At 42.5% G+C, this 20,053-nt stretch overlaps 1 long non-coding RNA gene across 5 annotated transcripts in view; it reads left to right on the forward strand.

Moving 5' to 3' along the window:
* The first annotated feature begins 3,420 nt into the window (after positions 1-3,420).
* Positions 3,421-20,053, forward strand: part of LOC123584932 — a 57,394-nt gene continuing 40,761 nt past the window's right edge. For 2 of the 5 annotated variants that reach the window (XR_006705788.1, XR_006705786.1), the window contains exons 1-3: positions 3,421-7,094; positions 7,190-7,311; positions 13,418-13,500. This is a non-coding gene — a long non-coding RNA (uncharacterized LOC123584932). Of the gene's footprint in view, positions 7,095-7,189; positions 7,312-11,748; positions 11,865-13,367; positions 13,501-20,053 lie in introns of all 5 variants that reach the window. The other 3 variants (XR_006705789.1, XR_006705787.1, XR_006705790.1) reach the window with 3 other exon arrangements.

The following is a 20,053-nucleotide window of genomic DNA, read 5'->3' on the forward strand; positions in this document are numbered from 1 at the left end:
AACATAGGAAATCAACACCCAGAAATATACAATTTCCGTGTTAGAGCTTTCTGGTCAGAAGTATTTCCCCTCTGTCAGGGGTCTGCTTTACTCACTCCAGAATAGGCTGTTAGAATTTAAGTATAATTGGTTTATTTTCTGTTAGTGGTTCTGTATTTTACAGGGCCTTATCCAGCGCCCAGGTGAGACTTTCAAATGATTGATACCTGTTCTTGGACCATAGGTACTTAGGACCAAATGCTATCAGATAAAATTTGGGGTCCTGCAGTGTTTTCATTCACAAACACCATGTTGCAATCTTCTGGGAATATAGGCACTTTCATTTGTATTTAGAGTCCTCACCGGCTGGTACCAATGTATTAAAAGTTCTGACAGCACTTATGAAATAAGTTAAGGCTTCCTCTTGAGTCTCTGTCCATCTGAATCCCCTACTCTTTCTTGTTTTAAGTTTATTTATATATTTTGAGAGAGAGAGCGTGTGTACGAGCAAGCGGGAGAGGGGCAGAGAGCGAGGGAGAGAGAGAGAATCCCAAGCTGACAGTGTGGAGCCTAACTCGAGGCTTGAACCCACGAACTGTGAGATCATGACCTGAGCAGAAATCAAGAGTCAGAGGCTTAATTGACTGAGACACCCAGGCACCCCTCCCACTCTTCCTAGTTATTTTATAAATATGTTTTAATACGATCCTCATCTGTGGTATGTGCTCTTTCCAGGACCCAAACAGTCCTATCAGTTTCTGAGCTACTGCTTTTGTGGTAGGAGTTCATATGCTGTCTTCTTTATAACTGTGTTGGTTATTTTTCTTCCTTCAGAGGATCAAATTATGCCTAGAAATTTTACTGTAGTGTGGGGTCCTGGAAAATTATGTGGGTCAGTTGTTCATTCTCTGAGTGTAAGGTATTCTATTAAATGTATTGTGACTCTAGTCTGTTGTTCCAAGTTATCCCCACAAATAAGGGTGTCATCATATAACAAGTGCTGGTTTGTGTGTGTGTGTGTGTGTGTGTGTGTGTGTGTTGTGTTTTCCTGAAAGGCCTGGATGTCTTGTGTTAGAAGGTTGTGGGCTATTACTGGCTGTTAAGTTATTCTGTTAGTAACCTAATAAACTGATATCATCTGCTTTCTCACGTGAATGTAGTCATGGGTTAGCTCTCCTTGTCTATTCCTATGTAATCAGTTCCAGATTCAGTAGTGATATTGCTTGTGAAAGTGCCTATATCTGGGTTCTGCCCCCTAATTTGGGGAGGTTATTTGTTTAAATTCTTAAATCTACTGTAAACCTATAACACGCGTCCACCTTTTTTTTTTTGAATGTTTATTTATTTTTGAGAGAGAGAGACAGAGCATGAGCAGGGGAGGGGTAGAGAGAGAGGGAGACACAGAATCCGAAGCAGGCTCCAGGCCTCGAGCTGTCAGTACAGAGCCGGACACGGGGCTTGAACTCATGAACCATGAAATCATGACCTGAGTCAAAGTTGGACACTCAACCGACTGAGCCACCCAGGTACCCCTCATCCAGCTTTTTAATAGGTTTGATTGGGTTATTATAATGTGAACTAATAAGCACTATAATTTGTTCCTTTAAGGGTTCTTGAATATTTTCCTCAAATTTTATGTCCTATTACCTCCATTCCTAGAATGTTTTCTAAATTGGTATTTATAAGCAATTAGCTTTAATGCACACTCTATCCTCAATTGTTAAAATCTATATACCCATTCCCTGGAATTAATTTTCCTCCTAATCCTTCAATTAATCCATTTTTATTGTTAAAATTTTCTAAATGAGTAGGATATCCCTGTATCATTGTTACCTGGGACCCTGTAACTAACAACATAGTGGTATATGTATATCTCTGCTTGCAAAAGGGGTTTCTATTGATACGGCCATTGTAATATATGGGCGATTGTCTCTGACTCGGGCCAAGAGACAGAGACCACTGAGTTCCCATGGGGGGCTCGTGGGGTGTGCATTCCTTTGGCTATCAGTGGCTTGTCTATTAATGGGATTAGGTTTTATAAAGCAGTTAGTATTTACAGTAAATGGGTTGGTGGTTATGTGTAGGTTTATTTTCTATAGGTCTAACATAAAAGCTTGGCTGTTTCCATTTCTCTGCCACTGTACACACTTTCTCAGGTTCTTATTTGAGTTTCTATTTTTATAATTTGTTTCCAAGAGTGGTGGTCTAAATGGTTTAGGGAATCAAAAGGGCCTTATAGATTTAGGTCTAAATGGTCTATTTTAATTTGGTTTATTTTCATTAGGTGTAAGCCTGTTATGTCTATATACATGAGGCTTAAAACTATAGCCTTATCTTTTTTTCTAATGTTTTATTTATTTTTGAGACACACACACAAAGTGTGAGTGGGGTGGGTCAGGGAGAGAGGGAGACACAAAATCCAAAGCAGGCTCTAGGCTGTCAGCACAGAACCTGACACAGGGCTTGAACTTACGAATGGTGCTATCAGACCTGAGCCGAAGTTGGAGGCTTAACCAACTGAGCCACCCAGGTGCCCCAAAGCTATCGCCTTTAGCTTAAGTTAGCCTCTCAGCTGTTCTTATCAAGTCAATCAGTTCTGTTTTTCTGCCTCACACAAATACTGTAAATAATGCTGTTCTATCCTGTAGTGCACAGCTTTTAGGCTGAACTTTTAATTTGTTTTGTTGCTTCCACATGTATCATCAGTAAGGATGTCCGCCCCTATCATAAATCATAGTTAATAGTCCTAATTTCATACTACTGAAATATAATAATGAAATGAAATATATTAATAGCATTCACTGTTTTCCATGGAGATATTGTTAAGAGATGATATATTAGGTATAGGTCATCTTAATCTCCAGTTTGCTGCTATATAAACAAGGATCTTTGTAAACTAATATTATTTTCCCCAGATGTTCTGAGTATTGATTCATTTTAGCATCAATGATAATGGGTTTTAGGTGCATAATCTCTACTTTTGTGAGGATCAGGTTTTGTCTTCCTTTGGACCACAAATCTAATAGCCACTGAGTTTCTGTGTCCAAATCTGTTGGAATTCCATTCTAATTTTTGTCGTTTCTTATCTGGTTTTAGCTCTCTCTTCAATGACTCTGATTGGTTCCATATTAATCATTTGTTGTAATTTTGTCTATTATCATGGGCTTTTAGCTTCTAGTTAGCTAATGTTATGAGGGTCAAAATGGTTGAAATGTAGATTGGTGCCCTTAGAGGCAAAAGGGTATGGGTTTCTTCCTAACCTGGAGATAACTTTTTTTTTTTTAAGTTTATTTACTTATTTTGAGAGAGAGAGAGAGAGAGAGTATGCGAGTGCAGGACAGGCAGAGAGAGAGGATGAGAGAGACCTGTGCTGTGAGATCATGACCTGAGTGGAAATCAAGAGTCAGACACTTAACTGGGCCACCCAGGCATCCCTGGAGATAACTGTTTGTGCTGGTACTTTTCCTTTCTGCCTGTTGGCATCTGTGTTACTCTAATGCTTCTAATAAGAGCACTAGAAGATCTTCCTTACTTGCTCTAATACAAGATATAATTGACTGCATTGGTTGATCAGGCCAATATCTGGAGTTTCCTTAATTTTAACTTTTGCCCAAAGTCTTCAATAGGTCTCTATGGATCCTCAGATGGTAATATATAATCCATTCTATCCCTAAATCACCTCTTGGATCATTTTGGAAGGGTTCGTAAGTCAGGTATATTTGCTATTGTTCTGCTGCCTTTCACAAGTATGTTCAATATATGCTTTACCAGAGAGATGCCTAATAAGATTCCAAATGATTCGTACTATGGTAAAGCAGAATAAGATAATTGTTGCGGACAACATTAGCATCCAAATTATACTAGCCCTATCAATTTTGTCTATTCAAAGGTTGGTTATAATTTCAATAAGATACCATAAATAGTAAACAGTATCTTAAGTTTAAAATTTGTCAAGCCGTTAATGGGCTTTTTCAGATTTTTGTTAATATAAATTTATTATAATTTATCACTTGTTTCAAATTTAAATGGAATATGACATATTTCACAGCAATGACTGCTGTTAATTATTATTACTTTGGTTCAGGTTGCAGACTATACCAATTGTTTTGTTTGAGGAGGTGAATTAAAGCTCAGCGACTGAGTTTGTCTTTGCCAAAAATGTTCTCAACACAGCTTCACTGGGAATTTTACAAGCCACCTGCACACAGGGTAGTAATGTCTTTTAATAAAGCCAATAAAGAAATGCTATAGCCCGAACCAATGATAAATGAACCACACTATTGTCCCAGGAAAAGGGAGATGATAGGAATAAAGTCCAAATTTAGTTGAGGCATACTTTTGTTAAAAAAAAAAAAAAAGTTAACTGAGTAAATTAGAATATCTAATTGATTTTATTAAGCAATTTATGAATCCAACAGCATCACAAATAGCAAATAAAGAGATGCTCTGAGGAGTTGTACAAATGGAAGGTTTTTATAAGAGGGAGAATGGGGCAAGGAAATTATCAGCAAAAGAAAAGAAAGTTTAGTCTCAGGCCAGGAAAGCTTCTTTGAAGTGGGGAGGGACCAGCAGGGTTTGTTATCATGCAGATCACCTCACTGGTGCCGATCAGGAAATTTCAGATTGACTTAATTTTTTTTAAGGAGGCTCCACACCCAGTATGAAGGCCAGCTTGGGCTTGAACTTATGACCCTGAAATCAAGAGTCCGAGGCTTAATCAACTGAACCACCGAGGTACCCCCAGATTCACTTTTAAAAGGTCACATTGTTGGGGCAACTGGTTGGTTCAGTCAGAAGAGCATGCCACTCTTGATATCAGGGTCATGAGTTAGAGCCCCATGATGGGTGTTAGAGAGTACTTTTAAAAATAAATAAAAGGCCACATTCCTGGGATAGGGTGAAATTGTAACTAAATCTTGGTTTGTTGCTGTTGGGGGCAAAGGACTCCATTTTGGATTTCTCTTTTTAACACTTTATAGGAGTTGACACTCAAGAGAGGCTTAGTCAAGTGAAAACTGACATCCAGAAGTCAGTGCAATAAAGTTCTGTGTTGCTAGAGCTTGTTGCTAGGGAACAAGGGCACGGGTGTTGTTTAGCAAGATGATCTTCCCTACGATGCTACTTGGCTTTGCCCCTGCTTTTAAGAGAGTTGTCTTTACTGGGGGCAGGAACTAATTGTCTCAGGGTCTTTGGGAACTATTTTAAATCAGCAAAGTTTATGATTGCTCAGAGCAAGCATTCTCCAATAGTCCCCACAGCTCTCATTATTTATGGTCTCATGTCTCCTTGACAGTTACATCATCTGTTTTCATTGATAAGCTGCCAGCCAGGCCCCTCAGCAGCTGAGTTGCTGAGTTTTGATGGGCAAGAACAGATGAGATGATGATGTCCTGACACAACTTCCTTCATTCTTATATCAAAACAACTTTACCTCTGAAAACAGTTTGTCCTTCTCATAAACAAGTGGACTTGACATCATACCAAACCAATACACAACATAGGCAGAGCTGGAAGAATCTGGACTGTCTGGCCATTGGGGGCCGGGAATAATATCCTTGGATGATAGATACCTGGGAGGCTGGAGAAGCCTAGGACCCCCGTCAGATAGCCAATCCAAATGAGCACAACCTGTCACAAATTTAAAGCTGCCTCCTGACAAAGACTTTCATGTGGAGGGTTCCCTACACCCTGAGGCAATTCAGGTGACTGGGTTCTGAACAGAATTTCACAGGCTTGGAGGATCCCCTGTAGCCCTAGTCCTGCTGATGAGGCGTGGACTGCATGTGCCCACTGCGTGGGTCAGGATAGCCTGGAACGAGGCAATGTTGAAGGAAGCCAGGTCACAGGATGGGGCTATTCAGAGTATGAGTCAGCAGCCTAATATGCAGGGCCTACGAGCCCATACGGAGTTTTCCCCACAAGGCAGAGCTGAAGGTTTTCCATCTGCTTTTCCAGGGAGGGAACACTGGCAGGACAGGATATCCTCCATTTAGACGTATCTGGGAGTCCTGGTCCCTAGAGAAGCCTAGGACACCATTGGCTGCAAGTTCACATGGGAACCATTGCCCATTTGCAGCTTTCACTCAGGGTGATTTTTGAAAGGTGGGCTCCCTCCATGCTAAAAGCTATGAGGGTGATTGGAGCCTGGCGGGAGTTTGACAAGTTTAGAGAGCTGCGTCTGCCCAAGTCCAGCTTCTGGGTGCATAATGCACATGTACAGGCTACACAGGTAAAGCCAGGGACATGGAAGAGGGCAATGTTGGGCAAGACCCAGTCACCTGAGGGGGCTTTGGAGGTAACGGACATGTACCTAATCCCAAACTTTCACCTACACAAATAGACGTTCTCACTGAAGGCAGATCTGGAGTAATCTGGAGTGCCTGATCAGGTTTAATCAGCGGTCTGGCTAGAGTATCCTCTAATAAGGACACCTGGCAACCTTGATTACTGCAGAAGTCCCAGAACCCAGCCGACACTAAGTCTTCATGGGCTCTGCCCAGCTCCCATTTCAGAGGCTGTTCAGGGTGTTGGGTCCCTGCACCTTGAGACTGTGCAGGTGGTTGGGGATGGGTCTCAGCTCCAAAGGCCTGGTGGCCCCAGCTGCTGAAGGACAGCTAATGGGGTACATACTCCTCATGATGTGGGCTGTGCAGGTTAATGTAGCCGTGGACCCGAGAAAAGGTGAGTGTCTTTTAAGGCCAGGTCACAAGACCAGACTATTAGAAGTACCAGGCATCTGTCTAATTATAAGGCTCCACCTAACAAATGTGTATTTTCCCCTTTAAGCAGAGCTGGAGAAATCTGGACGGCCTTACTAGGACCAGCTGGAATGCTCCCTTATAAGACACAGCTGGGATCCTTAATTGCTGGACAAGTCAGCTCCCTATCAGACAGTTCGAACGGGGCCTGACAGTTCCCAGTTTAACTTAGGGCTTCAGAAAAATTTGGGGGGGGGTGTGGGCTCTCTCCACCCTGAAGGCTAGCAGGTGATAGACAACTGGTTCGAACCTCACAGGCCTGGAGGATTCCAACAGCCAAAAGCTGGCAGACGGTGTGGAATGTACATTACAGCTGGCGGGTCATGATTGCCAGCGTCCCGGAACAGAGCATATCAGGTGAGACTGGGTCACAGGAGCGGGGATTGGGGGTACAAGGCATCGACCTCATGCATAAGACCTACCTATGCATTGTGCGATTTTTCCCTCTGAAGGTAGAGCTAGATGTTTTCAACTGCCTTGCCCGGGTGGGGACCTGCCAGCAAGACAGCTTACCTTTCATTTGGAGACACCTTGAAGTCCTGGTCCCTAGAGAAGCCCAGGACCCCATCAGGCAGTAAGTCCACATAGGGACTGACTATCACCCATTTGCAGCTTTCGGCTCAGAGCAATTTTTGGAAGATGAGCTCCCTCCATGCTGAAGACTATGTAGGTGATTGGGGCCTGGCCAGAGGTTCACAAGCTTGGAGGGTCTAATCTGCTTGATGCTTACAGGGTGGGGACTGTGCATGTGTGGGTCACCAGGTGAGGGTAGCCAGGGACCTGTAAAAGGGTGAGTGTCATGTGAGGCCTGTCCACCAGGACACAGGTACTTGCAAGTACCTGGCATTTGCCTAATGCAAGCCTTAACCTACATAAATGCACATATCTTGTGCCTGAAGACAGAGCTAGAGGAATCAGGACTGCCTTGCCTGAGTGGGGCCCAGCAGGATGGCTAGGGAATCTCCAGTAAGTGACACCTAAGAGACTTGATTACTGGAGAAGCCCAGGACCCCAGCAGGCAGCCAGTCCAAAAGGGGACAGACAGTCGCCACTGTAAGCTGGGGCTTCAGAAAGATTTTCAGGTGGTGGCCACCGTCCACCGTAAGACGACTGAGGTGGCTGAAGTTTGGCCGGAGCTCCACAGGCCTGGAGTGCCCTGGGCAGCACTATACCAGCTGGCAGCATGCAGGCCACACCTGAGCAGCCTGCATAGGTCAGTGTAGCCCTCTGAAGCCCAAGACTGGGGGTGGGGACTGTAAGTGCACAGGCCCTGCAGGTCAGGGCAGCCCAGGACATGGAACAGGGTAATATTCCACAGAACAGGGTTACAGGAGGGGGCTATTGGGGGTGTCAACAAAAAAATAAAATTGCAAGTTATTTTGCTAGCAAAATGAGTTTGTTTGGGAATAGAGGAATTGCAATTCAGGACAAGCAAACGATGGCAAGCCACAGGCAAGTTGGAAGAGACAAAAGGAAGGTCAGCTTTTATTAGGTTTTAGGAAGAAACTGGGGAGGGTTTTTGAACAAAATTTCATTAGAGAAAAGTTCAAGGTTGTGATGGTTTCTCATTGGCTGTAAGAGGTGGTCAGTGCACTGTTGCTGGGTGGGGAGAGCTCTTCCTTCCTCAAATGCAGGAAAGAAACTCCTATGTGGAAAGTGTCCTCCCTTGCTGAGATAAGAATTCTCTTCCTTCCCCTTGCTGGTTATGCAGGCTGCTCCCTCTTCAGGGATTCCCCTGAATATTTAGTAAGGTTTCCTTTACTCAGTTTCACAGGGGTGGCTGGATTCTGCCTAATTCCAATCCTTAACCTCCACAAATACAAATAACCTCCCTGAAGGCAGGGCTGGAGGGATCTTAAGTGCTGTGCCTGGGTTGGATGAGGGGGTTGGGGAAGGCACTGCTGGCTGGGATGTTCTCCCTTAAGAGACACCTGGGAGAATTGGTTGCCGTGAAAGCCCAGGGGGTGTTTGACATGAAGTCTCCATGGGGTCTGTCATTTATTTTAGCAACCGCCTCAGATGATTTTGATGTGATAGGCCTCCTCCACCCTTGAGTAATGCAGGTGGTTAGGGAGGGCCTGGAGAGCCCTGGGTGCACAAAGGGGACATTCTGGGTTTATCACATATGTGCAAACCCCACAAGTTAGAGTATCCAGGGACCTGTAACAGGGCAAGTGTCAGGGGAGTCTGGGTCACATGAGCTGGGTAGGGGTACCTGGGTTCTATCTTCTTCCAAAGTTCAACCTATGCAAATGTACATAGTCTCCCTGAAGGTACAGATGGGGAAATCTGGACTGCCTTGCCAGGGCATTACTGGTTGGGATGGCCAAGAGTCTTAATTGCTGGAGAAGCCTGGGACCGCATCAGGCAGCCAGCCAGTCCAAATAGGGACAGACTATTGCTGGATTGAAGTTGCTACCTCAGGACAGCCTGGGGGGAGGGGAGTGCTCCCTCCACACTCCTCAAGCCTCCTCAAGCCATTGAGGTGGTTGCGTTATGGCCTGGAGTGTTTCCTGCATCCCAAGGTCAGGTGACATGGTATGAAGTGCACTGGCATGAGCTCCACAAAGTAAGATAGCCAGGGACCTGGAACTGGGCAATGACTGGCAAGGAGGCTGGTCATAGGAGGGATGCTACCGTGGGAACAAGGCATCAACCTAAGGCACAAGGGCACCTACCCATTGTTTAATATTCCCTCTGAAGATAGAGTCAGAGGTTTTCCAAATGCCCTGCCAGGGAAGGGCCATGCCTGCAGGACAGGGTGTCCTCCAATGGGAGACAGCTGGGAGTCCTGTTCCTAGAGAAGCCTGGGACCACATCAGGCAGCAAGTCCATATGGGGACAGACCATCACCAGGTTAAAGCTGCCACCTCAGACAGATTTTCAAGGTTCCTTGCATCCTGAGGCCATTCAGGTAGTCGGATTCCAGCCAGAGTTTCAGAGCCTGGAGAGCCCTCTACAGCCCAGAGTTCACTGACAGAGTGAGAAGTACACAGGCTGTGAAAGTGAAGGCAGTCAGCTACCTGAACTGGGCAGTGTCAGGAGGGGCTGGGTCACAGGACGAGGCATTCTGGGTTACAAGGCATTGGCCTAATGCGCAACGACAACCTACCCATTCTGGAATATTCCCCCAGGAGGCGGAGCTGTAAGTTTTTCAACCGCATTGCCATGGAACAGCCATGCCAGCAGGACGGGGATCCTCCTTTGAGAGACACCCGGGAGTCCTGGTCCTAGAGAAGCCCTGAATCCAACAGGCAGGAAGTTCACATGGGGACTGTCACCCATTTGCAGCTTTCTGATTAAAGCAGTTTTTCAAAAGGTGGGCTCCCTCTCACTGTGGTTGGGGCCTGGCCAGGGTTTCACAAACTTGAAAAGTCCGGTCTGTTCAAGGCTGGCTTACAGGATGCAATTATGCATGTGTGTCTCCCCCAAGTCAGGGTGTCCAGGTATTTGGAACAGGGCAAGCATCCAGGGAGGGCAGCTCATAGGTTCAGGCTCTTGGGTTACATGGCATCTGCCTAATTACCAGCCCTAACCCAGCACAATGTCCCACGGAAGGCAGAGCTAGAGTAATGCAGCTTGCCTTGCCATGGCTGGATAAGGTTACCTAGCCAGGGTACCCTCCAATAAGACACCTCTTAGAGGCTTGATTACTATAAAAGTCAGGGACCACAGTGGACAGTAAGTCTAAATGGGGACTGAAGTAACTAATGCCCACCTCAGAGCCATTTTCAGGAAATGAGCTCCTTCCACCAGTATTTTAAATGTATGTTTGAAATGCAATGGTTGGAAATAAATTTTAGTTCCACAGTTCTGGAGGGCCCCAAGTACCCAAGGGTGACTTTCAGGGCATGTACTGTGCATGTGTGGATCATGTAGGTCATGGTAGCCAGGAACCTGAAAGAGGGCAAGATTTGGCAAAGGCCAGGTCACAAGAGTGTGGAATTAGGGTATCTGGCATCTCCCTAATTCTAAGCCCTAACCTACACAGAAAGTGCATATTCCCACTGAATATAGAGATGGAAGAATCTGGCTTGCCTTTCCAGGATAGAACCAAGTAGGGTGCTGTGGGATACCCTCAAATAAGAGATACCTAGGAGCCCTGATTGGTGCAGGAGACTGGGACCCCAGCAGACATTAAGTCCACATGGGAACTATCTCATTTCAGCAGCCACCTCAGTAATTTTCATGAAATGGGTTCCCTCCAACATTGAGGCTATGCAGGTAGTTGTAGAGGGGCCTTAGTTCCACAGTTCTGGAGCGCCTGGGTTGCCCATGGGCAGCTGACAGGATACATACTGCACATGTGTAGGCACACAGGTCAGGCTTGCCAGGGACCTAAAACAGGGCAAGTGTCTGGGGACACTGGGTCATAAGAATGGGTTATTGGCAGTCCCTGGCATCTGTCTAATTCCAAGCATTAAGCTACACAAATGTGCATATTGCCACTGAGGGCACAGCTGGAGGAATCAGGTGGGATTTCTGGAGTGCCCTCTGAAAAGATATACTTGGGAGCCTTGATAGCTGGGGAAACTCAGGATCCCATCAGGTAGCCAGTCCAAAGGGGGACTGACAATGCCAGTTTAGGATGGAACCTCGGAAATACGTTTTGTGATGAGCTATCACCACACTGAATGCTTTGCAGATGGGGCACTGACCAAAGCTCTGCAGGACTAGAGGGTTCTGGTTGACCAAGTCTAGATGACAGGAGACATACTGAGCGTACATAGGATGCTCAGGTAAGGAAGCCAGGACCTAGGCAATGTTGGAGAATCCTGGTCTCATGAATGGGCTTTTGGAAGTCTATGGCATCTGGCCTATTGCAAACCCTAACCTACACAAATTTGCATGTTTTCCTTGAAGATAAAACTATTAATCTGGACTGCCAAGACTGAGCCAGGTGGCCTGACTAGGAAACGTTTACTAAAGGCATCTAGGAGCCTTGCTTGTTGGTAAGCCCAGGACCTCATCAGGTAGCTGGTCCAAATGGGAGCTCTTTCCACCCTTAAAGCTAATGCCTCAGAAAGACTTTTTGGGATTCTGTACACTCTGCCCTGTAATGCAAGTGGATGAGGACCATTTGGAGCTGCAGAGGCCTGTAGTGCCCCAGCTACCCAAGGCTGACAGGTGGGTACATACTGCACATTGCAGGCTGTACATGTCAGGGTAGCCAGGAACCTGTTGCTGGAAAAATATGGGCACAAGCCCAGTCACATGAGGGGGCTGTTTAGGGTACAAGGTATCTATTTCCAAGCTCGAACTTAAACAGATGTTCATATTTCCCATGAAGGCAGATCAGAAGTAAGACGTCCTGCCTTACCAGGGTAGGTCCTGGCAGATGGCCAGATGTCCTCTGATAGGAGACACCAGTTACCTTTGATTGCTAGGGAAATCTGGAACCTCATCAGAGAGCCAGTCCAAATGTGGACTGCCTTTCCTGTTTAAAGCTGCCTCCTCAGAAAGACTTTCAGGTAAGGGATTCTTCCACCCAGGGAGCTATGCAGATGTTGAGGACTAGCCTGAGCTTCACGTGCCTGGAGGGCCTTGGATTCCTGTGGCTGGATATTGGGGGGCGGGGGGACATATAGCATATGTGTGGGCCATGCAGGTCAGGATAGCCAGAGACCTGGAACAGACCAAGTATTGAAAGATGGCATGTTGGCTTTTGTGGATTAAAAGCATCTGCCTAATTCCAAGCCCTAATCATCACTAATGTGCATATTCCCCCTGAAGTTATGGTTGGAGGAAACTGGATGCCTTTCCAGGGTGAGGCTGGGCAGTCTGGCAGGGGTATCCTTCAGTAAGAGACACCTGGGTGCCTTGATTGCTGAAAAAAATTGGGTCCTCATCAGGGCGGCTAGTCAGATGTAGACTGACTGCTTACAATTTAAAGTTGATGCCTCAGAAGGTTTTGAAGGTAGGTTCTGCCTTCCCTGGAAGCTATATAGGTGGTGTAGACCAGCCCAGCCTCCACACCGGAGGGCCCCATCTGCAAAAAGGTGGCTGTTAAAATGCATACCACGTACATGCCTGCTGCACAGGTCTGGGAAACCAAAGACCTAGAACTGAGCAGTGTCTGGAGTATCCTGGTCTGAAGAGCAGTCTCTTGAGGGTCCATGGCATCTGCCTCATTCTAAGTCCTAATCTACACAAATGTGCATACGGGGGTCAGGGGTAGTCTGCCCCAAAATGTGCCATTTTGGCATATTGATCATTTTGAATTAGAAGTCATTTAATAAATAGTGCAAGAAGAACACCCAAAGCCCTTCTTGTCTCAAGAAAGCAGGAAATAGATCTCTCCTGTGAAAGATACCCTTCCTGTACAGAAAGTAGAAAGACATCATTAACACCAGAAATAGCGAATTCAGAGCACAAAAGGCTATTTACATAAACATTGTTACTTTTACTAATTACTACCCCAGCCCAAATTCTGTTTAGAATTCCTTACTAATTGAAGGTCTCAGACATAAATTTTGTTTTTACTGCCAATTCCTCAAGTTTATTGTAATATGAAAGCTACCTGCTCAGTCGTTTCTTTGGGTCTCAATTTTAGTATTGAGCCTCCATGCACAGTTAATTAAATTTTGTGTTATCTTCTGTTAATCGGTCATGTGTCCATTTAATTCTTAGGCCAGCTAGAAGAATCTTGAATAATAGAAAAAATTTTTCCTCCACAACAGCATAGTTGGCAGGATAAACTTTCCTAGCGGGATACTGCTGAAGCTGAGAAATCCTGGGACATCTGACAAAAAGCCAGCAAAAGGTAGGAATTCTTGCCATATCCGCCCCTGGGAGAGTCCTTTTTCTCTCTCTCTAAATTTAGATCAGTAGGAGAAAATATTCATGGAACTGGTTCCTTGGGCTTAGCAACTCTGGTAAATTGGTAGCATACCCTTGGTTTTCTTCCAGAGATGGTCACAGTTTTTCTTTGTATTCGTATCATTTGTCATAAAAGGGAATCGCCATAGAGGAAGGCAGGTATGGGATCTATCAGCCTTCTGTTTGAACCAACCTCACAAAGTGGAGAGTTCATGATTCTCATAAGGCTGGATGGAGTCTGTTTAGACAAATTTTGCCGTGGTTCCTATATGTAAAAACTGGATGAGGTTTTTCATTTCGCCTTGTTCTATGTCCTAAGAGCCTGGCTTTGTGACCTGTGACAATATTCTCTCTGGTCTCCACCATCAGGAGGGTATATTTACTTGGGTGTACCTTAGTGGCTGATGAAACTGACCAGGGTTTCAGGACACATAATTGCTAGCAGTATTGATGCTAGCTCTCAGGAGAATTTCTCATAAGAAGTCCCAGCCCTGGGGCCCCTGGGTGGTTCAGTCAATTAAGCAACCGACTCTTGATTTCGGCTCCGGTCATCATCTCACAGTTCATGAGTTCAAGCCCAGCCTCGGGCTCTGTGCTGGTGGCGCAGAGCCTGCTTGGGATTCTCTCTCTGTCCCTCCCCCAGTCACATTTTCTCTTTCTCTCTCTCTCCCTCTCTCTCAAAAAAATAAACAAGAAGTCCCAGCCCTTTAGGGACCTTTATTATCTTAGCCTTTATTGTTTACTGGTGCTGGAAACGTATCAGTAGCATGTGCCCAGCATCACAAGTTAACAGGTCTGTGATTGGGGGTGTCTCAAGTTTCCCTGGGACCAAAGACACCATGTTTACTACACCACCCAGTAGTAAGCCAGTAAAACAAAGGCTTTTGCTTTCTTAAACTATTTTTGGTAGTAAACTTTTGGATCTTTGGCTCCACATCATCTATGCCCTCTCCAGGGATCCCTCTTGCATCCATGGTCTAAGCCTGGAAAATTGCCTCCAGGTCATTCCATAAAAAGGCTTATGGGTGGCTATTGATGATAAGTAAGATCCTACTTGTCAATGGCTGGACAATGGATCCTTCAAAATGGCTATATCTGAAAGAAAAAAAAATCCTTATAGAGCTCTCAAAATTGTCTTATAAGTATGACAGCTAGCCTTAGGGATTCCCTTGATAAGGTGAAAGAAAAGAAATTAGACTTAACACAGAAAGTAATGTCCGCACCTAATGTCAATTTCCCTTCTCACAATCTGGTGTCATCTGCCTGTTTTAACTTCCCTTTCTCTACGTGATTTACAGGGAGTACTCTGGACTAATCTCTAGGTTCAAAGTATACAGGTTTCTCATATAAATGCTGAAAGTGAGGAAATGAATTTAATACAAGCTCCTGAGACTGGTAGTAAGGCTGGCTTTGTGCCTACTGTTCAGAGCCCTGTTATCTGGCTCTGCCAGCTTCAGATGTTCCTATGCAATGTCCTTCGCAGATGTATCCTAGACCCCCACCAAAATGAAATTCATGTCCCCTGAACAGTAGATCTTTTAGATTATACAGCCCTTTACCTCCACTTTCAGAAGATCTTACTAAATTAGGAATTGGAAAAATTAATGGCCATTCTCAACATTCTCCTCACAGATAAAACAGGTGACCAAAATCTCCTACAAAAGATCAACACAAGGCCACGTTTAGGGACTAAGAGAAACCAATGTTGAATTGTGTATTCAGAAACAAGGCTTTTGTTGAAATGCTCTATACAGACCTTACAAAGGCATAAGTCTTTTGATACCTATTTTAGTTAAAAATCTCTCTAGTATAAAGTAGCAAGTTTGATTAAAAAGGTGAGTCAGCCCCCTAATATTTAGGCTGTAATTCAGGTCTTTGGGGGCAATTAAAAAACCTGTCTTTGTCTTGTAAATCTCTGCAAAACCAGAAATGTAACTCTTTACTAATGTATCTTTACTAACCTCCAAACCTCACCTATTTTTCTCAAAATGCTGTAGATAAAGATGAGGATATTGAAGCAAAATTGTCCTGTACTTCTAAAAGGTATATTACAATTACCCTGAAACTCTTAGAAAAAAAAATGCATTCTTTCTCTGTTCCCCAAAGTTAGAAATCTTACCAAGTCTTTGAAATGTAAACAGTCCACAGTCATGTGAGCTTGAGGAAAAAAGGCATAGAGGCCTTTTTAAAATCCACACAGCTGAAAGGGATCTTGTGCCCAAACTCTACCAGCACAGCCTTCTTGAGGTTACTTCCAGGGACAAAGAAAAATCTTAAAAGTCATCTCCACATGTGTATGTATATACATTATATATATGGTATTTTTCTACCTCTGGAAGGTATTGCCAAAATTAATTCATAAAGGAACTCCATTTACTTGGCTTAAAAAATTTAAGCACTTATATAAATCCAATATTCATAAAATTCTCAAAAATAGAAACACTAACAAATGAATTTTAGGTTTATATGATCTGGGATAATATTTAGTATTAAAACTAATTTAAGATTGTTGGTTTATTGAAAATAGACCTGTCTTTAAAAAAAAAAAAAGATATGTCTTTAGAGTTATCAGTATTAAATATAATACTTTTATTCTATCCAGGTTTATTAATCAAATAAGTTCATGTTATCCCTGTAACAAAATTTGTCACCAAAAAATAACTTAGAATAATAATTTGTCTAATGTCTCATGAAGTTTTTGTGGGTAATCTAAACATAATTCTTGGGAACAAAGGATTTAAATAGATGTAAGTAATATAAATATTTATAGATTAAAAAACAACAATGGTATTTTATGGTATGCATACTTAAAAATAGCTTCCAGGGTGCCTGGGTGGCTCAGTTGGTTAAGCCTCCAGCTTCGGCTCAGGTCATGATCTCACATTTGAGCTCTGTGCTGACAGTTCAGAGCCTGGAACCTGCTTCCAATTCTGTGTCTCCCTCTCTCTCTGCCTCTCTGTCATGCTCTTTCTCTCTCTCTTTCTCTGTCAAAAATAAATAAACATTAAAAAAATTTTTTTTACATAGCTTCCAAAAATTTTTGGTAACCTGGAACTATACAATTTTGCTAAGTTAGGTGATTATTTAAATTCATTGAATATCCACATTATTTTCAAATAAGATAAAATAGTGAAACATTAATTACTGAATGTAGGTTTATCTACTTTGGTCTTCCCAATTAAAAGAAACTAAAGAGGGGGTGCCTGGATGGCTCAGTCAAAGCATCCAACTGTTGATTTTGGCTCAGGTCATGATCTCACTGTTGGTGAGTTCAAGCCCCTTGTTGGGCTTTGTGCTGACAGCACAGAGCTTGCTTGGATTTCTCTCTCTCCCTGAGCTCGCTCTCTCTATCTCTGTCTCTCAAAATAGGTAAATAAACTTAAAAAAAATAATAAAGATACATTTTGGGTTTGTGAGTAGACATGTTTTATGTTTATTTGAAAGATCATACTGTGAAGAAGCACATATTTCTAGAATAAAATGTATTCATAAATTTGCTAATCAAAAAAAAAGCAGGTGTAACAGTTTATAATTGGTTACTACTAAGATCTCACTAGAAATTAGTTTCTAAGAGTTAAGAATTTTAATTAATATAAGTCCTCACTTTGGCAGCACATATGCTAATTAATATGTGTGGTTAAAGCTGCTAGAAATAAGAAAGGAAACATCTCCATATAAAATAAAAAGGAGGATGTATGCTTTCAGTTAAAAGAAGGTATGAAAAATGGAAATGCACTTTTGTTGAGGGGAGAAAAAAAGTTTCTCCAAACAGAGGCTGGAAAAGAGAGATAACATGAGACAAAGTCTTAGTGTAAAAAAGAAAGTTGTAAACGGTTTATGGAAAAAGAATCTTTGAAAACGAAATTTATATCTGGTTAATACTGGCTAAGATGGGAGTAAATTTTTTTTTGTACTGTGTGTGTTCTTTTTTAATATGAAATTTATTGTCAAATTGGTTTCCATACAACACCCAGTGCTCATCTCAATAGATGCCCTCCTCAATGCCCGTCACCCACTTTCCCCTCCCTCCCACCCCCATCAACCCTCAGTTTATTCTCAGTTTTTAAGAGTCTCTTATGATTTGGCTCTCTCCCTCTTTTTTTTTTTTTTCCTTCCCCTCCCCCATGGTCTTCTGTTAAGTTTCTCAGGATCCACATAAGAGTGAAAACATATGGTATCTGTCTTTCTCTGTATGACTTATTTCACTTAGCATAACACTCTCCAGTTCCATCCACGTTGCTACAAAAGGCCAGATTTCATTCTTTCTCATTGCCAAGTAGTATCCCATTGTATATAAACCACAATTTCTTTATCCATTTATCAGTTGATGGACATTTAGGGTCTTTCCATAATTTGGCTATTGTTGAAAGTGCTGCTATAAACATTGGGGTACAAGTGCCCCTATGCATCAGCATTCCTGTATCCCTTGGGTAAATTCCTAGCAGTGCTATTACTGGGTCATAGGGTAGATCTATTTTTAACTTTTTGAGGAACCTCCACACTGTTTTCCAGAGTGGCTGCACCAGTTTGGATTCCCACCAATGGTGCAAGAGGGTTCCCGCTTCAAGATGGGAGTAAATTTAAGTAAATGAGTTTTCATATCAAAAGTACACTGATGCAAAATTAAAACTGGGTTTTCTCTTTGTTAAAAAGCAAAGTTTTCTTGGGGTGCCTGGGTGGTTAAGCATCCAACGTCAGCTCAGGTCATGATCTCATGGTTCATGGGTTCAAGCCCCGCGTCAGGCTCTGTGCTGACAGCTCAGAGCCCGGAGCCTGCTTCGAATTCTGTAGTCTCCCTTTCTCTGTATCCCTCCCCCATTCATTCTCTGTCTCTGTCCCTGTCTCTCATAAATAAATAAATAAGTAAATAAATAAAATAAAGTTTTCTTGGACTGTCAGTTTGCTTTTAAGACATTGTAAAAAGTTTTTTCCTTTTCATGTTTTAGTTATTGAAGTATAATTGACATACAATGCTACATTAGTTTCAGGTGTACAACATAGTCATTAATTCTATATGTTATTCACCATAATAAGCATAGTCACCATCTGTCCAATACAACATTATTACAATATTGACCATATTCCCTGGGTTGTACTTTTCATCTCCATGACTTATTTTATAATTGAAAGTTTGTACCCATTAATCCCCCCTTATTTTGGCCAAGCTCTCCACTGTCTCCTCTCCGGCATCCACCAGTTTGTTTCTTGAATTTAAGACACTGTTTTGTTTTTTAGATTCCACATATAAATGAAGGCATAGATTTGTCTTTCTGTCTGACTTATTTCACTTAGCAACATATTCTCTAGGTCCATCCATGTTGTCACAAGCGGTGAGATCTCATTCTTTTTTATAACTGAGTAATAGTCAAATACACACACATACACACAGACACACCATATTTTCTTTATCCATTCATCTATGGATGGACAGTTGGGCTTCCCATGTTTTGGCTATTGTGAATAATGCTGCAATAAACATAGGAATGCATATATCTTTTCAAATTAGAGTTTTTGTTTTCTTTGGGGAAATACTCAAATGAAATTACTGGATCATACAGTATTTCTACCTTTTCATTTCTTGAAGAAACATCCTTACTGTTTCCACAGTGGTTGCACCAATTTACATTCCCACCAACAGTATAAGAAAGTTCCCTTTGCTTCATACCCTTGCCAACACTTATTTTTTTGTCTTTTTGATACTAGCCATTCGACTGTTGTGAGGTAATACTTCCTTATGGTTTTGATTTGCATTTCCCTGATCATGAGTGAGGTTGAGCTTCTTTGTATGTGTCTGTTGGCCACCTGTCTGTTTTCTTTGGAGAAATATCTATTCAGGTCCTCTGCCTATTTTTTAATTGGATTGGGTTTTTTTGGTTTGTTTTTTGTTTTTTGGTGTTGACTTATATAATTTCTTTATATATTTTGGATATTACCCTTTATCAGATCTATCATTTGCAAATATCTTCTTCCATTCAGTAGGTTGCCTTTTCATTTTGTTAATGAAATGTGCAAAATGTTTTTATTTTGGTGTAGTTCCAATAGTTTGTTTTTTTTTTTTTTTTCCCTTGTCTAGAGAGACATATCCATAAATATGTTGCTCAGGCTGATAACAAAGAGATTACTACCCATGTTTTCTTTCATGGTTTCAGGTCTCACATTTAGATCTTGATTCCATTTTCAGTTTTTGTGTATGGTATAAGAAAGGGGTCTAGTTTCATTCATTTGCATGTAGCCATCAGTTTTCCCAACATTTATTGAAAAGACTGTCTTTTACCCATTGTATATTCTTTCCTCCTTTGTCATAGATTAATTAATCATCTATGCACGGCTTTATTTCTGGACTCTCTATCCTGTTTCATTGACCTATGTGTCTATTTTTGTGCCAATACCATACTGTTTTGAATACTGTAACTTTGTGATATACCTTGAAATTTGAGATTGTGATACCTCTAGTTCTGTTTTTCTTTCTGAAGATTGCTAATGCTATTTGGGAGTAT

Source organism: Leopardus geoffroyi, chromosome C3 (assembly GCF_018350155.1).
Source record: "Leopardus geoffroyi isolate Oge1 chromosome C3, O.geoffroyi_Oge1_pat1.0, whole genome shotgun sequence".
NCBI lineage: Eukaryota > Metazoa > Chordata > Mammalia > Carnivora > Felidae > Leopardus > Leopardus geoffroyi.